Source organism: Sus scrofa, chromosome 17 (genome assembly GCF_054392235.1).
Source record: "Sus scrofa isolate SSC_HxYL_T2T_F1_AM1 chromosome 17, Sscrofa_HxYL_maternal_Yorkshire_Landrace_v2.0, whole genome shotgun sequence".
Lineage (NCBI taxonomy): Eukaryota > Metazoa > Chordata > Mammalia > Artiodactyla > Suidae > Sus > Sus scrofa.
Genome location: NC_139399.1, coordinates 53,390,072 through 53,417,459, shown reverse-complemented (window position 1 = coordinate 53,417,459; position 27,388 = coordinate 53,390,072). Strand labels below are relative to the sequence as shown.

General features: G+C 45.7%; 1 protein-coding gene and 1 long non-coding RNA gene across 15 annotated transcripts in view; both read left to right on the top strand.

Moving 5' to 3' along the window:
- Window positions 1-27,388, top strand: part of PTPRT (protein tyrosine phosphatase receptor type T) — a 1,176,585-nt gene that overhangs the window by 170,475 nt on the left and 978,722 nt on the right. The window lies entirely within an intron of this gene.
- Window positions 927-7,934, top strand: LOC146395321 (uncharacterized). The gene is made up of 2 exons (XR_014832405.1): window positions 927-4,821; window positions 6,949-7,934. It is a non-coding gene; the product is annotated as an uncharacterized LOC146395321 (long non-coding RNA).

The following is a 27,388-nucleotide window of genomic DNA, read 5'->3' as shown; positions in this document are numbered from 1 at the left end:
TCCCGGCCTCTCCCCTTCCTTCTGAGGGTTTTTGCCGGTGATCTTTGGCATTTCTGGGCTTGCAGAAGCATCACCCTGATCTCTGCTCTCCTGCTCACTTGGTGTCCCCCCTGTATGTGTCTTTCTCTGTGACCAGATTTCCCCCTTGTATAAGGACACGAGTGTGACAGGATTCGGGTGCACCCTCATGACCTCATTTTAAGTTGATTGTAAAAGGGTCTTTTTCTAAACAAGGTCACACTTGGAGAGACTGTGGCTTAGGATTCCAGGCTCTCTTTTTAGAAGGTGACACAGCCAACCCATAACAATGATCAATGATTCCACACAGGGATAGTAACGTCATCGGGGTACAGACCAGATACCGGGAGAGACGAGCAAAAAGTAGGCACAAAATAGCCCATTGAGATGATCTGAGAAGGTAGAAGTTCAGATTGGCAGGAGGAAGAGGGTGGCTTGGACCACTGGAGTTTGGGAGGCAAGGGCGATGCGTGGTCGCCGAGATGTGTGTGTGTGTGTGTGTGTGTAAGAATAGCCTCCCTGCTGTCTTGGCCCAAGGCGACGCTCCTTGTGTGCTTGCTCTTGTACTTGACCAAGGGGCAGGTTTAGTTCTCTGTTCTAAGGCGGCTGGGGGATTATAAAACCTCCTCTTGTGAAAGATGCTGAGGTCACCAAGGGGGACTCTTTCTGAGTCAGAGATTTGTGGGGACAGAGTGCTTTGCCATTAGGCTGCTTTCTCTTTCCCTCTGCATCCCCGGGAGCCCATTTGTCCTTTCCAGGGCCAGGCTGGCTGTTGGCTCTGAGAAGGACAGGCTTGGTTTAGGAGATGATGGATGCTCTCAAAGTGCACTGCCTGCTTAGTGAATTATCCCCGGGATGGCTGGACGAGGAGATGTTTTAAACCACAGCCTAAGGGCTTTGTGGAACTCCTTTTTTTTTTTTTTTTTTTTAGGGCCTCACCTGAGGCATATGGCGGTTCCCAGGCATGGGACTGAATCAGTGCAATAGCTGCCAGCCTACACCACAGCCCCAGCAATGCAGGATCTGAGCCACATCTACAACCTGTACCACAGCTCACGGCAGTATCGGATCCTTAACCCACTGAGCAGGGCCAGGGATTGAACCTGCATCTTCATGGATACTAGTCGGGTTCATTACTGCTGAGCCACGACAGGAATGCTGAATCTGCAGTTTGCAGTGGGAGTTGGCCTTGGATGGCTAGACAGCATGCCTACTGTGTGCCAGAGCTGTGACACTCACTGGTCTTGAAAAATGTCTCTCCCTTAAGAGGCGAAGGAGGAAACTAGTCCTGGCAAGCACCCACTGTGCGCCAGGTCTTTAGCATCTTCTATTCCATCTCATCCTTACCACCATCCTGTGGAGCAACTGTTACACAAATAAGGAGACTGAGGGCCAGGCCCAGGGAGGGTAAAAGACTTGCTGAAGGTAAGGCTCTGGTGTATAATAGACCTAGAGTTTGAACTTAGCCATAATTGACTGCAAAAGTCTCTTCTCTTTCCACTCAGTGACAGATATCTAGACCCGGGGATGGCAGGCATTTTCAGTAAAGGGCCAGGTTGTAAATATTTTAGATATTGTGGGATATTTGGTTTCTGTCTCATGGACTCAACTTTGCCTGAAAGCAGCCATTGATAATACATTGGCAAATAAGCTTATCTGTGTCCCAATAAAGCTTTATTTATAAAAGCTTCACAGATTTGGCCTGTGGGCCACTGTGTGCCAACTCTGGCTTTAGAATACCTGGCATGATAGTGAACACCATGTTGGGCTGAGGAACCATGAGGCAGTGAGGTTTGTTTTTTGGAATGAAAGTGATTCTCTTAGAAGAAATGGGTCTTGTGAGCCTCTCGGGGCCAAAGGAGGTGTGACTCCCATCCCTCCAGGGTGATGGGGCTCTTTTAGGTACTTTGTGACAACCAGATGTTGCTGCTTTGGGTCAGTGGGGAGACTTATCCCCATGGTCTAAACAGGAGGCTTGTGGTGTAGACGGAGGTAAATGAGAGAGAGCAGCTTCAACGTCATTTCCTGCTCCATTGTCACCTTCATCAATTTTGAAAAGTCAATTTAAACGTCTTAAAGTCTTAAAACTATTGAATGTTGTATTTTTAAAGGAAAACTTGTTTTCATGGAATTAACATCACATGGGCAACACCTAAGGTGGTAGTAGAGCATCGTGTATCAGGATATGACTTTGCAGTCAGAAAGATGTGGGTTCAGATCCCAGCCTGGCAATACACTAGCTGCTCTGAGCCGATCTTGAAGAGGTTGTTTAAGCTGCGAGTCTTGGTTTCCTCAGCTGTTAAATTGTTAGCGTGAGGTTCTTAATCTTCTGTGCACATTGCGATCCCCTGGAAGGGAGGCTCATTAAAGCGCAGATAGGGGAGCTTTGTGCCCACAGTTTCAGATTCAGTGGGGCTGGGGTGGAATCAAGAATTTGCCAGCGTGCCTCCCTTCCTTCCTTCCCTCCCTCCTTCCTTAATGGCTGTACCGGGGGCATATGGAAGCTCCCAGGTTAGGGGTTGAATCAGAGCTGCAGCTGAAGCCTATACCACAGCCACAGCAGCACTGGATCCGAGCTTCATCTGTGACCCACACCGCAGCTTGCAGCAATGCTGGATCCTTAACCCCCTGAGCGAGGCCAGGGTTGGAACCTTCATCCTCACAGAGATAATGTCAGGTTCTTAACCCACTGAGCCACGAGGGGAGCGCCAGTATTTGTATTTCTAACAAGTGCCCAGGTTTTGCGGATGCCCCCAGGACCACACTTTGAGAACCCCTGAGTTAAGAGGATGCTAAGTGTTCCAGAGTCTGTTGTTCAACAGACACAAATTATCAGAGGAGCATCTGAGTGGGATGGGGAAGCGGGGAATTGCCGCTGGCATCCTCAGGAAGCACATTTGGGGGCAGGGAAGATGCTTCCAGCTTTGAGAGCAATTTAGAGCCATCAGAGCTACAGGTACAGCTGCCGGCCTATGTCACAGCCACAGCCACGCCAGATCCGAGCCGCGTCTACGATCTTCACCACAGCTCACGGCAACGCCAGATCCTTAACCCACCGAGCGAGGTCAGGGATTGAACCCGCAACCTCATGGTTCCTAATCAGATTAGTTTCTGCTGCACCATGATGGGAACTTGCCAGGACCAGCTCTCAATAGTTTCTTAAGAGAAGCTTCTGGGAGAGTTGAGTGTGGGAAGGAGAGAGGGTTGGGCTTCCTCTTCTGCCCTCTCTGGGGTGGGGGAGGAAATGTGAGTAGGAGTTGTTTTCTCTTAGGACCAGAGACAAGAAGGGAGATGTTAAATTCCCTGCAAAACTGGCTTCAGGGGCTGCGGGAGGGCGTGATGGTACAGAAATGCTTTATGTCACTGTGGCTGGCTCCCTGGGTTCCTCACCCAGGACTGCAGCTCTGGGGGCACCAACTGCACTTGCCATTTAATCTAAGGCATTTGAGCATCCTCGGATGTTGGTATCCATGGCGTGGTCCTGGAACTCATTCCCCATAGATATTGAGGGACCACTGTATTATGTATTATTATTATGTATATACTATGATTCTGCATATTGTATGTAGTGAAAGATCCTCTCTCATTCCTCCCAGTTCTGTTCTGATACAGATTGGGGTGTGTCTTTCAGGCATATTTTTTTTATTAGTACTCATAATTCATTAATTCTCGATAATGGCAAACAGCCATCTAACAGTTGGTGTTTTAATGCTCCCTTCTCAGCAGTGGTTATCATCCGTCTTTTTGATCTTTTTATTGCTTAGATGAAAAAATATTTTTAATTAGCATTCATTGAGTTATCAGGGAGATAGAAAAATATTTCTAAATATTTATTGATGTTTTGCTTTTTTTCCCTCCCCTTCCTATGACTTACCAGGTTATACCCTTCACACCTTTTTCTTTTGGGTGCTTTTCTTAGTCATGTGTAAGTACTTGAGGGATAATCAAGAAATCATAGTTCTTTCTCTATCGTATATGTTGTATTATTTTTTCCTGGGTTTTCTTTTTACTTGCGTATGAGTATTTTTTGGTCACGCAGGATTTTTTGTTGTTTTCTTAATTTTCCTTATTGTTTGTTTTCTTAATACTAAAAATTATCAGTGTGCTGGTTTTGTGTGTTTGGTTTTGGTTTTGGTTTCATGTCACCATCAGGAAGGTTTTCCTGACTTTCATAAAGGAGATTTTCCTGTTTTCTCTGGTACCTTTATGGGTTTCTTCTTCTTCCCCTCCTTCCTTCCTTTTTAAAAAAAATTTACGTCTTTACCATATCAGGCACTTATTTTGATGTAAAAGATGAGGTAGAGAATCTTGCTTTATTTTTTACTCCAAGGTGATAGCAGTTGTCTCCATATCTTTTATTGAATTGTCTTTATGTTTCCTACTGAAAGGGAATGCAGCCGGAATAGCATATTCCCATGTATTTTTGAGTCTAATTAACTTCTACTTATTTGTCTTCCTATTTATACAGTATCTTGCTTTACTACTCTAGATATTCGATGCTTTAATAACAGAAACAATTATTTCCCCATTACCTTGAAATAAAAAGTTTCTAGGTACTTTTGCATGTTTCTTTTATTGGAAAATTTTTAGAATAATTTTGTCCACTGGTCCCGAAAAGATGCTCTTTTGGCTTTTTGTTGGCTCTGTGTTGGATTTATAGATTAATTTAGAGACCACGGACATTTTTAAAAACATGTAGTCCTGTTTATCTAAGCATTAAAGTAAGTTTCACCATTTACTCAAATCTCCTACCTTATGTCCCTTGGTGGAATTTTATAGTTTCGTCTTTTAGGTCTTGCACATGTGTTGTTTATTCCTACATCTTTGTTTCCTTTTTATATGGGATAAATGTTTCTATTATTTTTCTAATTGGCTGTTACTGGTATTAAAAAGATTTTTTTTTAGGCGTATATTTTGCATCTGACTCCCATACCCAAACTCCCCTATCACTTCTAATAGTTTTCAGTCATGCCCTTGTGTTTTCAGATAGACAATAATGGCAGCTACAAATTGTGGTGATTCTGTCGTCTCCCTTTTAATACTTAATTGCCGTAATTTTAATTTTTTTTTTTTGCTTGTGCTAGAATTTCCAGAATGAGGTTAAATAAGAATGATAACAGCAGATATCCTTTTTATTTTTCCTGATTTAATTATAATACTTTCTGGGTTTTAAAATATGATGACTTTTTTGAGATAAATGTTTTTTTTATTGTTTTAAGAAACCAGCGTTCTATTTTTAAGAGGTTATTTTTTTTGGTATCAGGAATAAATGTTGAGATCATCTGTGGTTTCTACCCCATTGACCTATTATTTTAAAAAATTGTATGACTAAATTTCCAAATATGAAGCTGTTATTGTAATTAACTTTAATTGGTTATGGTTTATTACTCCTTTAATATAGTACTGGATTTGATTTGCTAGTATTTTATACAGCACCATGACCCCTTATCTAAAGCCCTTTGGGTGAAATGTGTTTGCAGTTCATATTTTATTAGATTCGAGGAAGGTAATATGATGCATATCCTGTGAATGTTATGTGATAACCCCAGTGGAGTCTGGGGACATACCCCTTAATCAAACATATTAATATTTATGCAGCCAAACATAAAATGCAGAGCCAAGTCAGATAAATAAATGCTAGAGATGGTCTCAGGTCAGGAGTGGCTGCACAGGAGGTACGGTCAGGTTTTGGGTCATTAATAGGTTCCCCAGTAGAGGCCCTCAAGACAAGGGGGAATGGGTTCCCAGGAAAAACAGATGGATAAGTGGACAAGGGCCATCAGAAAGAGAAGGAGGACAGCAACATCCCAAGGAGGGTGACTCTGGGTCCTTTTCTCAGGAAACCAGGACTCTGAGCCTTCCCCAGGGGACCAGGGAGCTGCACTCCACAGTTATGAGCTTGCCCCAGAATGGATGAGGAAGGGAGGGGAGCTTTGACAGCACAGGCCACTGCCACCAGATGAGTTAAAACTAAAACCGAGGGAGTTCCCATGGTAGTATAGCAGAAACAAATCCAACTAGGCACCATGAGGTTACGGGTTCGATCCCTGGCCTTGCTCAGTGGGTTAAGGATCTGGCGTTGCTGTGAGCTGTGGTGTAGGTCACAGATGGATCTCGGATCCTGTGTTGCTGTGGCTGCTGTGGTGTAGGCTGGTAGTTGTGGCTCCAGTTCAGCTTCTAGCCTGGGCACCTCCCTCCATGTGCCACGGGTGTGGCCCTAAAAAGCAAAGCAAAACCAAACCAAACCAAACAGGTTTTATTGTTTTGTTTTGTTTTGTTTTTTTGTCTTTTTGCTATTTCTTGGGCCGCTCCCGTGGCATATGGAGGTTCCCAGGCTAGGGGTCGAATCGGAGCCGTGGCCACCGGCCTACACCAGAGCCACAGCAATGCAGGATCTGAGCCGCGTCTGCAACCTACACCACAGCTCACGGCAACGCCGGATCGTTAACCTACTGAGCAAGGGCAGGGACCGAACCCGCAACCTCATGGTTCCTAGTCGGATTCGTTAACCACTGCGCCACGACGGGAACTCCCCAAACAGGTTTTAGAGCCTTTGCACTTTCAGAATTCTGGATGAGAGACTGTGGACTTGAATTTGATTGTGGCCTCAGTATCCCTAAGAGACACTGTTATGTTGTTGGCGAACTTGGTAGTTGGGTTTTACCAGCTGCTTAAAATGTGTAGGAAACCCTTTCTCCCTCTGTCTCAGTGGTGGAGTAGTTTATAAAGCACCGAAATCATCAATTTTCTGAAGATTTTTCTGGAACTAACCTGCAAAGCCAACTACCACAGCACAGATTTTGGAGGCAAATTTTGACAAATATTGACGTTTTAAAATATAGGCTATTGGAGTTCCCATTGTGGCTCACTGGGTTAAGAACCTGACATAGTGTCTGTGAGGATGGAGGTTTGATCCCTGGCCTTGCTCAGTGGGTTAAGGATCAGGCGTTGCTGTAAGCTGCAGGGTAGGTCAAAGATATGGCTTGGATCCTGGGTTGCTGCAGCTGTGGCATAGGCCTGCAGCTGCAGCTCTGATTCGACCCATAGCCCGGAACTCCCATATGCTGCAGTTACAGCTGTAAAAGGAAAACATAAGACAAAACCAAAAATAAAATAAAATAAGGGTTATTGATTTAGTCAAACTAGCTCTTGACTTTATGTTTTCCTGAAAAAAAGTGCCTTTCATTGTGATACAGTTTCCTGGTGTAGTTTCCCAGCGTAGTCTCTCATGAAATTTGCATATTTTTCATCACACACCATCAATGCAATTACTTTTCTCCTTTACCGTGAATTAAGTTAAAGCAGAGATTTTTGTCTAATTCATTGTTGTGTCACCAATTCCTGACGTTTAATAAGTGCTCAATGAAGATTTGCTGAATGAAAGGATCCATGAAGGTAGTATATTCACTTTCTCAATTCCTAATTTTGCATATTTCTCTTTTTTTCCCTCTTGCCAGTGGTTTATCTCTTTTAGGTTCTTTTGAAAAGAACCAGATATTACTTTTATCAGTCTTATCATTTAAAAAATTTTCTAATTCATTTAATACTTCTTTCATTTTATCAATTCATTGCTTCTTTTTTGGAACTTATAAGTTGATCGCTCCATTTATTTTCATTCTGACTTAATAGGAAAATTCAGGGCATGCATTTTCATTTGAATACAGCTTTGGCTTCATCCCGAAAGTTTTAAAAGATAGTTACTTCTTTTCTATTTTTCTAATTAGCGTATAATTATATTTTACTTCCTCTTTAATGCTGAACCTATTATTTTAAAGTTTTTGAGCAGTTGAGTTTTTAAATATTTTATCTTTTGTAACTTTGAATTTTATTCCACTGTGATCATAGACTCTGCCTCTATGATTTAATCTTTGGAAGTTATTTTTATGGTTAGTTCTTGTAAATTCTTAAAAACAAAATCATTCTTTTTCTTTCTCCTTTATCTCTACCACACACCCACAAAACTGTAGGAGAAATTTGAGAAGAGGTATTCCTCCCACCGAAATTGAACAATGTGGATTAGATTCCAATTATTGAATTATTATGTGTCAGATTCTGTTGATGTTACTCTTTTTTTCTTTCCATTTTTGTGGGGGGAGGCACAATAAAGTAACGTGTGATCCACCTGGCCAGCTCATTCAACTTTATAATACAGGTTAGGGTGTAAACTTTGTGTGTCTTTGCTGACTCTGAAGGAAGCATTCTAGGAGAACCTTTTTTTAAAGGAAAAAAAAAAACAAAAAACCCTTTGCCTTTGTTTTTGGTTAGGCCTTTTACTGGGTGTTGGGACAGATGCATGGGAACACCTAGGAATGGAAATTCTTGACCTGTCATCACTGATCCAGAGGTTTACATTTATAGGGCAGACCATTTTCACCCTTAGCTTCCAGACGTGAGCGTGAAAATCACTCCTTTAAGATATGGTGATGCCATGTAAATTTTCAGTAAATATGCCTTATCTGGAATTTCCCTCAATGGGGCAGCTTGCTGTGAGTGTGGAAAAGAGACTGGACACAGGAGAGCAATTAACCTTATTCAGTGACTCCAAGTGGAGTTTTCTTAAACTGTTATGAGCTCCTTTGCACTCTGTCATGAGGCTTCAGCACCCAAGCACACACTTAAGGATGCCTCAGTTGGTATCTTTATTTATTACCATAAATGGAGTTATGTCCATTAGAGGAATATCATGTATTCTAACATTAGTCATTTAAAACATTCATTCCTTCCCTTTTAATCAGTTTAAGCATTTGTCTTGAATCATCTGGTTCTCTCTTTCTCTCTTTTTTTTTTCCCCAGGCTGCACCCAAGGCATATGGAAGTTCCCAGGCTAGGGTTGAATCAGAGCTGCAAGTTCCGGCTTACACCACAGCCACAGTAATGCCAGATCCTACACTGTAGCTCACAGTAATGCCGGATCCTTAATCCACTGAGCAGGGCCAGGGATTGAACCCCCATCCTCATGGATACTAGTCACGTTCATTACTCCCAAGCCACAATGGGAACTCCTTGAATCATCTGGATCTTGAACACAAATTCCCTCCCTCCTTCCATAAAGGGTCACAGAGCACCTGCAGCATCTAGAGGCAAAACAAGGGCAGAAGAACCCTTGTCCTATAGAGCAAGGGCTAGAAAATTATAGCCTAAGAGCATGATCCAGCTTGAGGCCATGTCAGTTTACCCACCTGTGTTTTGAGAGTAAAGTTTTATTGGAACACCCTCGTTTGTCTGCATATTGTCTATGTCTTCTGAGATACAATGGCAGAGTCCAGCAGTTGCCACCAAGACCATCTGGTCCACAAACTCCAACACTGACTCTCTGGTTCTTTAAAGAAAAGTTTGCTGACCCTTGATGTAGCAGTCAAGGTCTAAGCAGAGAGAGAACGCAGACCCCCGGAAGCACTCATGTGTCTGGAAGCTCCACCTGCTCTTGGAGAGGGCAGGGCCCACTTCCTGGGTGATTTGGAGCAGGAGGTATTCCTGCTGCCTCTCGGGTTCTGCTCCCAGGGTGGCCTCATGGAATAGCCTGCTCTGGTTTGGACAACTGAAGGGCAGGGACGTCCCAAGGGGCCTGGTCTCACTTTCCAAGGACCTTGGGGCCGCAGTTGGGTCCCCAAGCCCAGCCAACTAGAGTGGCATTCTGCTTTCCTTTGCCTCTACTGATATTTGCAGAATATCAGTGCCTGTTTTAAGCACACAGCCAGTGTTGTGTGTGCCTTTGAATCCTATGAGGGCCATAGCAGAGACCATTGACAGACTCGTGTGCCCCTTTTCTTGCCCAGATTTAGGGGAGCTCTTCCAGCAAACCCTGCGCCCTACCAGCCCACTGGGCTTCCTCTGGTGGTGAGTGGCTGTGTGCGGGATGGTGAGTGACCAGCTCTCTCTCTCCTTCCTCCTAACCTGCTTCTTCAGCTATGGGGCTGGGTCCACTGGCCTTTTACAGCTGGGTGACCTTGAGCAGTAATGCTGGTAAAATGTTAATAAATAAATGATAATAACAACAACAATAATAGCCTAATTATTATGAGAGTAGCTATCATTCATTGAGGCTTAGGATGTGGAGGTATCTGGGCCTTGGTGTGGCCATTGCCTCACATTATGATTTGGGGGGGCACAATGAGTGTACCAGACTGGGGACCTCAAAACTTTTCCAGTTTCAAGCCAGGATGCCAGGGCCGGGGAGCACCTAAGCTCTGGAAGGAGGATCAGGAAAGCAGAGGCTAAGATCAGAACTTTCATTCAAAAAGACACACGCACACCTATGTTCACTGCAGCACTATTCACAGTTGCCAAGACGTGGAAATAACCTCAATGTCCATCGACAGATGAATGGATTAAGAAGTGGTGCATATGCACAGTGGAATACTACTCAGGTGTAAAAAAGAACAAAATCATGCCATTTGCAGAAACATGGACACAACTAGAGATTTTCATACTAAGTGAAGTAAGTCAGAAAGAGAAAGACAAATATCATATGATACCACTCATGTGGAATTTCAAACAGGGCACCAGTGAACCTATCTACAAAACAGAAACAGACTCACAGAGAACAGTCTTGAGGTTGCCTCCACCCTTGGAGGAAGTGGGATGGATGGGGAGTTTGGGGTTGGTGGATGCAAACTATTATATTTAGAATGGATGAGCAATGAGGTCCTGCTCAACAGCACAGGGCACTCTATCCAGTCTCTTTCCTCATATTATCTTCTATCTCATATTATGATGGAAGATAACTTGAGAAAAAGAATGTATGCATATGTATAACTGGGTGACTCTGCTGTACAGCAGAAATTGACACAATGCTGGAAATCAACTATACTCTAATAAAAATAAAATTAAAAAGATGGTGTGGCAGGTTTGCTCCAGGCAGCCCGGTGTGCGAGGGGCAGAGCTCAGCAGCTTTTCCTTGAATCTCCGCTTCCCTCTTCCATTGCTGGGGCCTTGGGCGTGTTCCCCACCTCCCGTGAGCCTCAGTTTCATGCTTTGTAGAATGAGGAGTGTTGCGAGGGGGAAATTTCCCCTCTATCCCTCTGGAGTTTTTGTGGTTGGACTAATAATGAAATTGACACAAGACAGTCATTTTTTAATTTCATTTTATGTATTTTTTAGGACCACAGGTGCAGCATATGGAAGTTCCCTGGCCAGGGGTCGAATCAGAGCTATAGCTGCCAGCCTGTACCACAGCCACCAGCCTGCACCACAGCCACGTCAGATCCAAGCCGTGTCTGTGACCTACACCATAGCTCACAGCAACGCTGGATCCTTAACGCACTGAGCAAGGCCAAGGATCGAACCCATGTCCTCATGGATGTTAGTTAGTCAGGTTCATTCCTGCTGAGCCATGATGAGAACTCTGGGCTGCTTCTTAAGTAAATTTAATTCACAATAATCACTATGCCATTGTGGTGCATTTTGGAGCCACCTGCCCTGAGCCCTGGAAGATTGGCACAAAAGCTGCCTTTCCTCTCCCCAGCCTTCTGCAGGTGCAGGGGAGCGTAGTCCTTCACACAGATGGGGTGCTCTGAATCCTCCATGCTGATTCACGGGGTGGAGGGGTGGAGTGGGGGGTGGTGTCTGAGCCCCCCCCCCCCCCAGGATCCTGCCCTGGGACCAGCAGGTGAAATGGTACCCTCCCCGTGCTTGTTCCAAGGCCAGGTTCAGCCACCAGGGAAAAGTCCTGGAGACCAGGAGGGAAGGCTGACACCTTTGATCCACCGCCTTCTCTGGGCTGCATCTGCTGAGCTCTTTGTAAATTTGGGGGCGAAATTACCTTATTAATCTTTCTTTTGTAAATACCACCATGAAAGAAGGGAATTTTGCATTCACTTATCTTTTCATTATTACGATAATGGCTTTCAATTTATAACTAATTAACACTGCTCCTTCCTAACCTGGCCTTTATTAGGAGAAGCTAGGGAGGAGTCCAGGAGTGGGATTGCAGCAGATGGGAGCCTGTGCCTGGGTGCTGGAGCAGTTTCCTGTGGTTGCTTCTGCAGGTGTGACCCCAGTGGCTTCGTTGATGGGTCCTGGTGGCCGAGAGATCTTTTCCATCCACCTGGCAGGCTGGGGTTCCGGCTTGGCTGTCCACCTCTCTGGAGGAGATGGACACTCAGGGGTTGAAGGCAGCCAGGGCCGGGAAGCAGGGAAACGTCCAGAAAGCCACCCCTTGAGAGGATCGGGAGAGAGATCCAGAGACATTCCAAAGGGAAGGAAGAAGGCTCAGCTCATGTCTTCAAAATAACTGCCACGTGGATCTGGACTTGTTCTCTGGGTCCCTAAGGAGAGACCCATGAGAAATGGGCAGTGGTTACAAGGAGGCGGATTTGGGTACAGTGGGAGAAGTGTGCCCGTGGTTGTGACTTTCATACGTATCAAGGCCTCAGGCGGCCCTCTGCACACACACACGTGCCCTCCTAGAGACAGTCGCTTAGCATGCCTTTTATATTTTATAGATGCAAACTTGGCCCAGAGAACCTCCGCGGCCTCTGCGATTGGGTACCGCACACTAAGAATTTCTATTTGGGGGAAGGGCCCTGCGAAGGGAGTTGGTATCCAGCGGCAGCTGTTTTGCTTTTATTTATTGGCATGATTGTGGAATAAAAGCCTCACGCTTTACTGGCCGGCTAATGTAGGCCAGTTTTCTGAAATGAGAAGACTCGAAAACATAGGAGGAAAGGGAAGGAAATTTGGTAATGACATGCACAGATCCTCTTTGATCTCGGGCGTGATTAGGAACACAGGCCCTCCTGCACCGCAGGGGGCTCAGATAAGAGCTTCCAGTTTCCCTGTGGACTTTCCTGGAACTACAGAGTCATTAGCTTTTCCCTGTTTATCAAGTGAACATAAATAGGTACAAAAATGGTTTCCCGTCTCCCTTATGGATTAATTATAGATGTTCCCCTCCCCCTTCCGATTCATTAGATTTATTTGCTACTATTTTTTTCTATGAAAAGATTTGGGACAGTGGATGAGGAGCATGGAGAAAATTTGGATCATCATTGAGGCTGTGTTGCTTGCTCCGGGGCTCCAAAGCCACCCTCTTTCAACCTCGTCCAATGGAATGCTCTGCCGCGATGGAAATACTCTTTCCCCAACCTTCCCAATATGGTAGCCATTGTGGCTGCTAGCCATGGGTGGACATTGAGCCCTTGAAATATGGATAGTGCTACCGGAGAACTAAATTTTTAGTTTAGGAGTTCCCGTTGTGGCTCAGTGGAAACGAATCCAACTAGCATGCATGAGGACACAGGTTTGATCCAGTGGGTTAAGGATCCGGTGTTGCCGTGAGCTGTGGTGTAGGTTGCAGACGTGGCTCAGATCTGATGTTGCTGTGCCTGTGGTGTAGGCTGGTGGCTACAGCTCCGAATCGAACCCCTAGCCTGGGAACCTCCACATGCCATGGGTATGGCCCTAAAAAGACAAATAAATTTTTAGTTTAAATTCTGCATTGATGGGGATCCAAGAGGGAAAAACAAAGTTCTGGATCAACCACATGTAGGTTCTGTGATTTCAGCTAAGGGACTCAACTTTGGTTTTTTGTTTTTGGTTTTTGGTTTTTAGGCCCTCTGGCGGCATGTGGAAGTTCCCTGGCTAGGGGGTCAAACTAGAGCTGTAGCTGCTGGCCTACACCACAGCCACAGCAACACCAGATCCAAGCCACGTCTCTTAACTACACCACAGCTCACGACAATGCCAGATCCTGAACCCACTGAGTGAGGCCAGGCATTGAACCTACATCCTCATGGATACTAGTCAGATTTGTTTCCACTGCACCATAACAGGAGCTCCCAGGACTCAACTTTCTGAGCCTTAGTTTTCTCAAGTATGAAATGGGAATAATAACGAGAGTGATGCATAGACTAGTGCCTCTTACACAGTTCTTATGCGTGTGTCTTAATCATTTTTGACCATTTCTCCCCAAATCTCATTTTCTCTATTGCCCAGTCTTCACTGAGTCAAACTTTTGCCCCCCTCCAAGACCAGCTTAGCCTGGTCTTGCACAACTCGGACTTCCCTGGTGGCTCAAAAATATTCGCAACTTAAAAGTTGAGAGTTAAATTTTATTGGGGCAAAACGAGGACTGGCCCAAGAGGCAGCATTTCAGATAGCTCTGAAAAACTCCAAAGAGGTAGAGGGGGAAATGTGATTTGGGGGTGTTCCCTTCATGGCTCAGCAGTAACGAATCGAGTAGTATCCATGAAGATGTGGGTTCAATCCCCCACCCTCCTCCATGGGTTGGGGATCTGGCCTTGCCATGAGTGCTGTGTAGGTTGCAGATGCAGCTCATATCTCGAGTTGCTGTGGCTGTGGTGTAGGCCAGCAGCTGCAGTTCCAATTTGACCCCTAGCCTGGGAACTTCCGTATGCCGTGGGTACGGTCTTAAAAAGATAAAGAAAGTGATTTTGGTGAAGGGGAGGTACATGCAGCCATACACCCATTTTACAAAAGTTTGATGCTGGTCTCATGAAGGTCACTATGTCACAAGGAGCAGATGGCACCATGAAGGATTTTGGTGCTTTTCTAGATACGAGGAATGTAAGAATTGGGCTCATAAAGTCTTCTCCTGAAAACATCTGTCCGCAGACCTATTCTGCCAGTTTTTCCAGAGCACAGAGCACCTCACTCCTGATCTCTGCTCTGAGCTCCTTTCGGGGGTGCTGAAGGTCAGCAGCTGCAGTGGTTCATGATTCAGTCCATGTAGAGGCAGATGGCAGGTGCCAATGCCCAGTTCACAGCCAGGGCAGAGAAGAAGGTCAAGAAGCAGAGCCTTTGTTTTTGGGGGATGGAGTTGCCTGCTGCAGAGACTGGGACAGATTGAAGGGGATCTCGGCGTCCTGCTGCTTAGACCACAGGTATATTGGAGAACCCGTGAAAGGGCATTAGAGGTTTTCTTCCCCAGTGGAAGGAAAAAAGCATACCCTCCCTCTTAGACTAGCTTTCCCAGGAAACAGACTCAGAAGAGGTTTGCATGCAGGAGGTCTCATGGGAGGAGCTCTCGGGAACATTACAGGTAAAGGAGTGAAGGAAGCAGGACGGGGCAGCAGGAAAAGCTGAGCTGGTATACCGTCAACATGGACATCAGCATGGTTGCAAGAGGACTCTCCCCAGGGATTGTCCTTTTGATTGGTCTGCCCTGCCTTTGTACTGAGATGTTTAGGTCTTTCCAAGATAAGCACGAGTGGGCATAGGGAGGATGTAGGTTTCTAAGGTGGGCACAGCCGAAGTGGACTTTCAGACAGATTCTACTGTCATTTGGGCAGATCGCGTCACCTGTCTGAGCCTCTGTTTCCTTCCATCATGAAAGAATCTATGGCAAAGAGCTGTGTGAGGATTCAGTGATGTAATATAATAACTCATGAGGCACAATGTCTGGCCCCCAGTAAGTGCCTGATAAACATTAGTGGTGGTGGTTGTCTTCAGTGACAGTGTGTAGTGGATGCTGGTGTCTGCCTCCTAGACTCCTGCTTCAGGACCCAGCACTCATTCCTGGCTGCTGAGTGTATTTCCTGTTGATGGCTCACAGCTAGTCCTTTCCTCATAGTTGCCGCCTCTGGAAGGGAGATACCTTGCCTCTGATCACACCCCTTTCCTGGGGCAGCTCACATCCAGTAGTTGCGTGATATGAGGGTCTGATACCCTTGCATCTACTCAGGACAACTCACACGGGCCAATCAAGGTGTTGAGCTCCCTGGATGATCAGCTGTGGCCTCTGTGTTGACTGTGCAGCCGCTCAGCTTTTCCTGCTGCTGCCCTGTCCTGCTTCCTTCACTCCTTTACCTGTAATGTTCCCGAGAGCTCCTCCCATGAGACCTTCTGCATACAAACCTCTTCTGAGTCTGTTTCCTGGGGAAGCTAGTCTAAGAGGGAGTGTGCGCTTTTTTCCCTTCCTCCTTTTGAGATTTGCTGTTCTAAATGTGCTCATCCCACAGGGAATTCCATTCTTTCTGACCTAAAACCCAACCATATTCCTTGTTCCATGCTACCTCCCACAGCAGGCACTTAAAAAGTCTCCATAACCTCCGAGGTTAAGTCCAACATCCTTAGCATGGTCTTCCGGTCCTTTTCAACTTGATCTGAGAGGCTCTATCTGGAATCATTTTATCTAAGACTTCCTCTGTCCATCCTCACCCCCGTCCTCCCTGAACAACAGGTATATTCATGTCATTGCACGTGGTGTTTTTCTCTGTCTGAAATGTCCTTTCCCCATTTTTCTATGGGGATGTCATTTCTTTTCTTCCTTGCTAGGAAGGCCCCTAATATTCCTTTCAAATTCAGCTCCACTGTCACAGTTATTCAGTCAACCATATTTATGTAGGGAGCATTGTATGTCTCTATAAAGTCCCTTTGATAGAGGAGATAGGGATAAAAACACCCTCCTCCAGGCTCCTGATATATCTTGTAACAACATTTGCCACAGTATATCAAAATGTATGTAAGTAACACCCATGCCCCGGTGTATGTCTGATATTTGCACTTCATGCCCAACCCAGTGCTTGCTATATAGTAGGGTCTCAGCTCACACTAGATCCTCATAGATGGTGCTCAGTTCCTAGGAGATGCTTGACAAATAGTGGAGGGCGGAGTTCCCGTTGTAGCACAGTGGAAATGAATCTGTCTAGGAATCATGAGGTTGCGGGTTTGATCCCTGGCCTCTCTCAGTGGGTTAAGAATCTGGCATTGCCAGATGTTACCTTGAGCTGTGGTATAGGTTATGGACATGAATCAGATCTGATGTTGCTATGGGTATGGGCATAGTCTGGCAGCTATAGCTTCAATTAGATCCCTAGCCTGAGAACCTACATATGCTGTGGGTGTGACCCTAAAAAAAAAGCAAAAAAAAAAAAAAATAGTGGAGGGAAAAAAAGAATAAAGGGAGGAAGGTATTTTAGTTAGGATGTGCTAGATTATGCTTTAATAACCAGTGATCCCCGAATCTCAGTAAATTGCAGCCACAGCAGTTCATTTTCATCCCTGCTACAAATCCATCAGGGGTTGGCTATGGCTTTATACCACATGGATTAAAATCTGCTACCCAGGCTGATGGGAGAAGATTGGTCTGTGGCACAGAGAAAAGACTGACATAGCAAACCATGAGCTGGATCTTAAGCTTTCATCTGGACATGACATATGACTGTCCCCATTTAATGGACCAGAGCAAGTCACATGGCCACTCCTAAGTTCAGTAGGATGAGGATATATCATCTCCATTAGGAAAGATGCCAGGAATCATAGCAAAGTCTACCATCAGGGCAGGGGCATCTAATCTTCCTCCGGGGAGAAGCACCCCAAATCACATGGTCAGGCTTCCTATCAACGGGGTGGGGGGAGGTAAAGCTCTACTAGAAAGTATTTTTTTTAATTTATTAAAGTATAGTTGATTTACAATGTTGTGCCAATTTCTGCTGCACAGCAAAGTGACCCAGTCATACATATATATACACATTCCCTTTCTTATATTATTTTCCATCATGGTCTATCCCAAGAGATTGGATATAGTTCCCTGTGCTGTACAGTAGGACCTCATTGCTTATCCATTCGAAATGGAATAGTTTGTTATCTACCAACTGCAAACTCCCCATCCATCCCACTTCTTCCCCCCTCCCCCTTGGCAATTACAGGTCTTTTCTCTATATCTGTGAGTCTGTTTCTGTTTTGTATGTAGATAGGTTCATTTGTGCCCTATTTTAGATTCTAGATATAAGTGGTATCATATGGCATTTGACTTTCTCTTTCTGACTTCACTTAGTATGAGAATCTCTAACCACCCAAGAGTCTTGTGGAGTCACTTTGCAGAATGCCTGGCCATTGAAGCTGGGAGAATGAAGCCCTCCAGGGTGCCTCCCATTTGATTCTGGAAGCTGTCATTCTTGGGTGTGATGCCAAAGCCACCTCTGATGATACTAGTGATAACAGCCAAAGCACTCCTAATCACAGCTGCCCATTGGTGGCCTGTATGCATGACTTACTGTATCTCACAAGCAGTCAGTGGACCATGGAGACACTTGATGGGTGGCTGCTGCATGTAATTCTTAGGCCTGTAACTTGTTTGGAGCTGTCACAGCCAAGACAGCCTGACTGTTGGACCATCATGGCTTTGAAATATGCCCTTTTAAAGACTTGTTCCAATCAGTCACGGGTTGCAATAAGTTGTAGAAAGAGCTGAGAATCCTGGCAAGACAGATTGCATGGTTTTGGAGAGAAAATTCGAAGCTTGCACCTCTGTGCAGGCTGCTGAGGAGAAGCACTGATGGATGACTGCCCTGCTCTCATCCTTTCCTGCCCTGACCTGAAGATGCATGGCTTTGTTGGTTGGGGGAACCAAAGGAGCGAGGCATAGAGAAATGACCACAGAACTCTGATCCTATGTCTTCTTGACTCTCTGCAGCCTCTCATATCATCCACCACCTCCCTCTTGTTCCATTCACCCATTCCTTTTAGCCTGGCTTCTGACTTCAGTTCTCTTCTTGCTTTAAGATTTGGCATTTGCTGGAGGTTTTCTCAGGCTTAGCCCTTACTGCTTCTAAGGCATTTGGGTCAGATTCAATTCCCTCTGCCTTCAACCCTGAGAGATCTGTACCTTGCCTTAGGATGGAGGATGCTGAGGCCAAAGGACACTTAGCATCCTCTTTGGTTGTCCAAGACCTTTCACTGGCACTTCATCCTTAGGGATACTTCATGACCCCAGCTTATCTCCCTTGAAATATCAGACCTCTGGAGAGTAAGACCAGGGTGCTAAATAAAGTCATTTAAAAAAGGGATCGATTTTATAACATTCAGTTCCTTCTTTTGGGACTAGAATAAACTGTGAGTGATGACAGTCTGTGCAAGGTAGTGGAAGCTTCCAGAACTACGCTGATAATAAGAGGGTATTTAGCTTGTGACAGTTTAGGGGAATTTGGGTGTGAGATTTGTTTCCAGGGAAATATTGCAGTGCATCGAGTTCAAAGGGCAAAGCAAGGGCAGAAGGGAAAATCCAAGAAGGGATGTTTGTATCCGACAGCACCTGAAGCATCAATTGAATGAGCAAGGACGGCATGTCCTTTGTCTGAGTCTATGTGTGGTGACTATGAGGCATGAACTCTGTTCTCTTAGGCTTAAAGGGTAGTCTAGGAACAGGTATGGGAGTTTAAAGCATATAAACAGTGACTCCTGTTGCTTCAGGAAATTTAAAAAATTTTTTTAAATTTTTTCTGCTGTACAGCATGGGGACCAAGTCACACATACATGTATACATACTTTTTCCTCCCATTGTTGTGTTGCGATGTAAGTATCTAGACATAGCTCTCAATGCTAATGCTACACAGAAGGATCTCATTGTGAATCCATTCTAAGAGCAATAGTTTTTATCCGTTAACCCCACACTCCCAATCCCTTCCACTCCCTCTCTCTCCCCTCAGGCAGCCACAAGTCTGTTCTCCAAGTCTATGATTTTTCTTTTCTGTGGAAACATTCATTTGTGCTATATATTAGATTCCAGTTATAAGTGATATCATATGGTATTTGTCCCTGTCTTTCTGACTTATTTCATTCAGTATGAGAGTCTCTAGTTCCATCCATGTTGCTGCAAATGGTGTTGTGTCGTTCTTTTTTATGGCTGAGTAGTATTCCATTGTGTATATATACCACATCTTCCTAATCCAGTCGTCTGTCGATGGACATTTGGGTTGTTTCCATGTCTTGACTATTGTAAATAGTGCTGCAATGAACATATGGGTGCATGTGTCTTTTTTATTTATTTATTTTTTCCTTTATTATTATTATTATTTTTTATTTGCTTCAGGAATTTTTTTAACCACTAAGAAAAATTTATTGAAGTATAGTTGACTTACAGTGTTGTATTAATTTCTACTATACAGAAGAGTGACTCACTTGTACATATAAATTCTTTTTCATGTTCTTTTCCATAATAGTTTTATCATAGGATATTGAATATAGTTACCTGTGCTGTATAGTAGGACCTTGTTGATCCAACCTAACTATATATAATAGTTTGCATCTGCTAATCCCAAAATTTCAAATCCTTTCCTCTACCCCTGACTCCTGCAACCACAAGTCTGTGAGTCTGTTTTTCTTTCATAGATATGTTGATTTGTGTCATATTTTAGATTCCACACATATGAGATATCATCTGGTATTTTTCTTTCTCTTTCTGGCTTTTTTCATTTAGTTTGATAATCTTTAAGTCCATTCATGTACCTGCAAATGGCATCATTTCATTCTTTTTCATGGCTGAGTAGCATTCCATTGTATATGTACGTACCACATCTTCTTAATTTATTCATCTGTTGGTGGACATTTAGGTTGCTTCTATGTGTTGGCTAATATGCATCATACTGTTATGAACATAGGGGTGCATGTATCCTTTTGAATTACAGTGTTTTTTTCTGGGTAGATGCTTAGGAGTAGGTTGCAGATCATGTGGCAACTCCATTTTTAGTTTTTTGAGGAACCTCCATACGATTTCCCGTAGTGGTGCCATCAATTTACATTCCTACCAGTAGAGTAAGAGGATTCCCTTTTCTCCATACCCTCTCCAGCATTTATTATTTGTAGACTTTTTTTGGGGGGATTTGATATTCTTGCTTCCCTTTTATGTTTCATTAAGAACAAAGATCTTAATTCAGAAAATTCTGGCTTATATCATGTAAGGGCCTTTGACTTTCCTTTTAACGGAGAAATCACTTTCTTAAAAACCAGATGGACAGTATTGGGTTGGAAATGATGATGGGGCTGAGTGCCGTTCTTGGGAAGTTCAGAAAAGGAGCAGACCTGGCTCTGAGATTTATTCCAGAGAATATCTTGTCATCCATCTCTTAATTAGAGAAACTGGTAACTTCAGTGCTCTCGGGGCTGTGTAGACAATATCAGTAAGTTAGGTATGTAGTTAGTGTATTAATTTGCTAGGGCTGAAAAAAGCAAAATACCCCAGGCTGGAATAGGAATACATTTTCTCATGGTTCTGGAGGCCAGACATCGAAGATCAAGGCATGGGGAGGTTTGGTTTCTCCCAGGACTCCCGCCCTGGCTTGCAGACGGCTGCCTTCTCACTGGGTGCTCACATGAGCTTTCCTCTGTGTGCACACCCCCCGGTGTCTCTCTTTATGTCCAGATGTCCTTCTCTGATAAGGACACCAGTCATGTCAGATTAGGTCTCACCATAATGGTCGTATTTTTAAAAAATTACTCCATGAATTTTATTACATTTATAGTTGTACAATGATCAACCCAACCCAGTTTTATAGCATTTCCGTCCTAAACCTTCAGTGCATCCCCCCACGCCCCCAACCTGTCTCATTTGGAAACCGTAAGTTTTTCAAAGTCTGTGAGTCAGTATCTATTCTGCAAAGTTCATTGTGTCCTTTTTTTTCTTTTTATTTATTTATTTATTAATGAATTTTATTACATTTATAGGCGTAAAACAATCATCACAACCAAATTGGAGAGCATGTCTATCCCAAACCCTCAGTACATCCCCCCACCCCCCAAACTCTCTCCTTTGGAAACCATAAGTTTTTCAAAGTCTGTGGGTCAGTATCTGTTCTGCAAAGAAGTTCATTGTGTCCTTTTTTTAAGATTCCACCTGTAAGTGATAGTGTATGATGTTGGTGTCTGTCTCTCTGACTGACTTCATTTGGCATAATAATTTCTAGGTCCATCCATGTTGCTGCAAATGTGGTTCTTTCTTTCCTTTTAATGGCTGAGTAATATTCCATTGTGTATATGTACCACATCTTCTTTATCCACTCCTCTGTCGATGGGCATTTAGGTTTTTTACATGTCTTGGCCATGTATATAGTGCTGCAATGCACATGGAGTGCATGTATCTTTTCGAGTCATGGTAATGGCCTTATTTTTAACTTGTCACCTCTTAAAGGCCCTGTCTGCATATACAGTCACATTCTGAGATGCTGAGCATTTGGGCCTAAACATATGAATTTCAGGGGGTACAACTTCACCCACAACAGGCAGTCCAGAACTGTACTCGGGAGGGCTGGACCATGCAGCTGAACAACAAACACCGGTTCTGAACAGTATGCATACCCACTGTATGTGGTCTCCTTGGCATTGCTGGCATCCGTTCTAGAAGGCCAGCAAATATTCTCCCATAGGAGGCTCTCAGGGTGGTGAAGGGACTGGGGTCCAGGACAAAGGAGGGAGCACGGCAGTGCTGGGGTGGATCACCTCCTGGAGAGAAGACGGCACAGAACATTGTCCTTGTCCCTGGAATTTTGACAGGTTGCCCTGAGGAAGCTTTGTGTGTTCCCAAAAGAGATTCTGGGATTGGAAGGTGAGAGTCCTGGCATGCTCTAAGAAGCACATTTTAACTCAGCCCAAGAAGGCACCCTTTGAATTGTCAGAGATCTCTAGAAATCATACAGGTGGCAGATAGAAAGTTCCCGGGCCCAGGGTATGTTCAGACCAGGGGGCTGGAGGACTATGAGGAGGGGAGTTTTACACAAGAGATTCCTGGGGAACACATCCAGGTGTTGTGTCTCCCCACCCTGGGAGTCCCTGCATTTCTTTTCCTTTTTTTTTTTTTTTTGTCTTTTTGTCTTTTTTGTTGTTGTTGTTGTTGCTATCTCTTGGGCCGCTCCCGAGGCATATGGAGGTTCCCAGGCTAGGGGGTTGAATCGGAGCTGTAGCCACCGGCCTACGCCAGAGCCACAGCAACACGGGATCCGAGCCGCGTCTGCAACCTACACCACAGCTCACGGCAACGCCGGATCGTTAACCCACTGAGCAAGGGCAGGGACCGAACCCGCGACCTCATGGTTCCTAGTCGGATTCGTTAACCACTGCGCCACGATGGGAACTCCAATCCCTGCATTTCTAAGTGCCACACCCAAGGCTTGCCGAGATTTCCAGCATCAGTGTAAAAGGATGGGTTTCTTCCTGCGAAAGTAGGTTCCCTTTCTAGTTTGCGACTGCTTTCAGGCAGCTAGCCGTTTGGTGGAGGCTGCATGTGGGCACCGGTATGTATGTACTTGAGCCAAATGAGATTTCTGACAGTTCTTGCGTTCGCGCAGCCAACATTTGGAAAGACTCTGAGAAGCTTCAGGCCCGGCGCGCTTAGGATGCCGCCCCCTCGAGGCCCACCGGCCTGGCGGGAGAGCAGGTCACCTGTGAGTGAGGTATCTGTGGATCGAGGAGCCAGCAAAGGCTCTGGGACCGTAGAAACCGAAAAACGTTCTGGCTGTGTTTGTGGTAGTCAGGGCAGGCGGTGGAGAGGCGGGAGCGTTTGGATGGATGATCTTTTATCACGTTTCTCAATGTTGAGGGTGGCAGAGCAGGACAAGAACCGCATGGATCAAACTCGGAGACGAGAACATCTGTGCAAGGTGCTAGGTACCCAGAGCAGCCCAGAGAGGCTGCAGCGTCGGTTCTCCCCTGGGGGGCTGGGGGAGGCGGCCGAAGCTGGAGCAGCTGGCAGGTGCAGGGTTGTGGCGAGCCTTGTAAGTATCAGTCTGAGAAATGGCCGTGCGGATGTCCTGAGAGGACCCTTGTTCCCGGCTCTTGGCATCTGACCCTGGGCAGGTCCAGTGGCATTTCTATTCATGTCTATAATTTTATTAAGAAAACGAATTCGCTTAAGCATTTTCAGTTGCAGATTTGATTCACGTGGGAATGCTTTGGGGGCATGGCTTGCTACCTGTGGTAGTGATACTACTTCTGGTTACTCATACTGGCACTACCTGTCAAGCACCATGGTGAACAATTCCCATGCCCTATCGTTTAACCCTCATGACAACCGTAGGAGGCAGGCACTGCCATCGCCCCATCATACAGATGAAGCCACCTTCAGGAAGATTCACAAACGTGCCCACATTCTCACCATCACCTGTGGCCCAGCTGGGCTGTGTACCCAGGGGCTGGAACCCAGGGTCATGACTCCTCTGCTCCCTCTCCAGCTCCCCCTGCCCCTTGATGCTGCAAAGACTGTGGCTCAAGGAGCTTGCTCGCCCCTCTGGGGCCACATCCACTGATAGGTGGTGGAGTCGAGATGCCAAGGGATCCAGGGGCGTTAAGCATCCTTGAGAACAAAATGTGAAGGAAAGATACCTGGACTTACCAGAATGCTTGTCTCTGGGAAAAAGCTCTACAGGGTGGGAAGGTGACACTTTGATAAGACATCTGGGGTCGAGGGTGTAGAGGGTAAGGCCAAGAGGTGGTCTCAAACAATAGGAAACAGCCTTTAAAGTTGCCCTTTATTGGAGTTCCTGTCATGGCTCAGTGGTTAACGAATCCGACTAGGAACTATGAGGTTTCAGGTTCGATCCCTGCCCTTGCTCATTGGGTTGAGGATCCGGTGTTGCTGTGAGCTGTGGTGTAGGTCTCAGACTCTGCTTGGATCCCTCATTGCTGTGGCTGTGGCATAGGCAGGCAGCTGCAGCTCCAGTTAGATCCCTCGCCTGGGAACCTCCATATGCCATAGATACAGCCCTAGCAAAGGCAAAAAAAAAAAATAACTAACTAAATAAAGCTGCCCTTTATGGAGAGGGGTCAGGGTAATTGCAGGGCTTGCTCTAGGGGAGGGATGCAGGTTTGGGGCTGGAGCTGAAGTGCGCTGTAGGGGAGGCGGGGTGGGGAGAGAGAGGAGAAGTGGCCTGTGGCTACCAGGTCCTTGCTTAGGTGGCTCTGCCTCTTCTCTAAACAAACATGGACAGATTTTCATAGAACATTAATGTCCACGTGTCTCACTTCCACTCAGGAAGGCAGGGGATGCAAGTGGGAAGGAACATGGGCTTTCTGGGACCCGCGGGAGCAGGAAAGCAGGCCAGTGTGGGCAGCCCCTTTGGCCCCCGGAGGAACATCCCTCCAGTGTGTTTGTCACTTGCTTTTCCTCCATGCAGCTCAGCTGAGGACCTGGCGCCTCTTCCCAGCACACAGACAGTGCCCAGAGCAGCCTGAGCCTCTCCTGGGTGGGCCCCGTCAGCTCTCCATCTGGAGCACACAGCCCGCAAGCACTGGGGAGGACGCTTCAGGTCACATTAAAGTTGAAATGCAAAATAGGTCAAAGTTATTCAAGCAACAGACAAGGAGCCGTCAGTCCTGTTTGGGAAGCTGGCTCATAGCAGAGGCGTAGGGCAGTGTTCCCACAGGGCGGGCACGGGTCCTGCAGACTCACAGTGGCATAGAGTTCGGTGATCGTCAGGCACGGAAGTGAGTCTCAGCGTGAGGCTGTGAATGCAAGGTCAAAATATCATTTCTTCTTTCAGAAAGGACAGGCTGCAAGGTTGCAGGCACTTACCCTTGGCCATGGCGGGCTTTGCCTCCATGCCATCCCGCTGTGGCTGGGCATCTGAAGGGCCCTTAGGCATCAGAGCCTAGTTGCATCCTGGTGTCACCTTTAAGTGACCTCCTCCTGGGTCCTGTGAGGCCATGTTGCCAGTGCTTCCACAACAGCCGCAGCCAGAGAGAAGTCAGACTCTGGAACTGCTCATCTCCTGGCATCTCTTTCTTCCGACAGTTGGTCTCTTCTCGCCCTTTCTAACTCGCTGTTTTATCCAGCCCATAAGGGGCTTGATGCCACCTAGCTCTGTTGATGCTCCTTGCTTCTGGCCTGCCTCCTGATGGCATGGGATGACCCCTGCTTCTCCGGCAGGTCCACATGTTGCTAGTCCTCCCTGCCCTGCCTCTCTCATGGCCAGACGCACCGGCACAGACTCCTCTCTTTCCATGGACTCAGCTCTAGGAAGAAATCCCCCCTCCAGGCACAGGATAAGCCATGTGACCTACTCAGGTTTTCTTAGGTTGCTCCTATAGCCTCACCTTACGTGATCTTTGAACCTCACCTGAAGGAAACATACTCACTATTGTCCTTCCTCAGTTGCTTGAGCCTCAGTATCCTGTGTTTAGGAGGACAATGACAGACTGTCTGGGGAGACCCCAGAAGCTGGAATGCAAGGTTGACTCGCCCTCCCTGTTTTGGGGCACTCCGTAAAATCTCCCTCTAGTGCAAATATTGGGCCCATTGCCCTCAATTCCAAAACTTTGTATGCTGTGTCTCATCCATGCTGTCATTTGTTGCATTGAGGGATTCGCAAAGTTTATTCTAAGTTATTTGATAAGATAGACTCTGCCAGTTGCTTACCAATATCCATTCTTCCCTTACTCCTCACTAAAAGATTCTGAATCTGTTGGATAACATGTCTAGCTTAAAAACTACATTTCCCAGCCTTCTTTGCAGGGCAACCATGTGACCCAGCTCTGGCCAATGAAATAGAAGGAGAAGCTGCTGGGTGAGGCTTCCAAGAGAGACCACTAAAAGAGGTGGCCAACCCAACCAGCTTATGCCATTTTTGTCCTGCGTCTGTTCCTTCCTCCTGAGTGAAACAGGGATGCCAGGCTGAGAGGTGGGGAGGGGCCCCTGGGGGAGGTCCCCTGGGACAATGCAAAAACCATGGGGATAGGAGAATTGCAGACACCTCAGCCTTACAGCCTGAAGCCTTTGACTTGATGGCAGCAGACATTTTTTTCCCTATGCTTTTCACTGTGTGAGAAAAATCAAACCCTAACTGTTTAGCAGGCCACATTATTTCGATTTCTATTAAACCTGAGTATAGTTGTTAAGGTTTATACCTAACGACAGTTTTTCTCTTATCTGAATCCTTTAACTGTCTGTATCTCCTCCTTGGGCACAGATTTGAAAGGACTCTGGTCAGCATGAGTTAGAGACCCCAGGATTTGGCCCTACACCCAGCACAGTGTTTTCTTACATCCACAAGGACCCAAGTAGAACCTGCTCGCCTGGTTCTGGTCCCCTGCCCTTCTGGGAGTATGACTGCAACATTCAGGACCATTCATCTGAATTTAAATCTGTTCTTGCACATGCTGGCTGGACTCCAAGGTGGGTTTTAGGCAAAAGTGATCACGTTCTTACCTTTGAGGGAAAAGTAATTTTCTACAGATATAGGCTGGACTTCTACAGTTGCATTTTTTTCAACAAACAGAGCTAAGGTATATTTAGGAAGGGTCCTCCTTAGCACCTCTTTCTGTAGAAAGAGGATCTGAATGTTGCAAAGGTGAGATGTGTCTGAGAGGCGTGTTTTCTGTTGGCTTATTTCATTACGATCTTATAGTTTCCTCTGCGTAGGTATTTACTGTGTGTTCTTGATTTTGGTAGTACTTTGGGTAAGTGATTTTTGCACAGGATCCTTGAATCTGATTCGTTCAGTGGCCTGGAGTATCTTTGATCATCTTCAGGGCTGCGCAGAAGACCTGGGTTCAAGTCTTGGCTCTGTGACTTCACCCTGAGTGGGTGCCTAAGATTCTTCAGTAAAATAGACACCATCATCCTTAACAGGACAATTTTGAAGACAGGAGAGGTAGAGGCTTTAAAGCATAAAAAACGAATCAGGCATTCAATACATAAATGGCA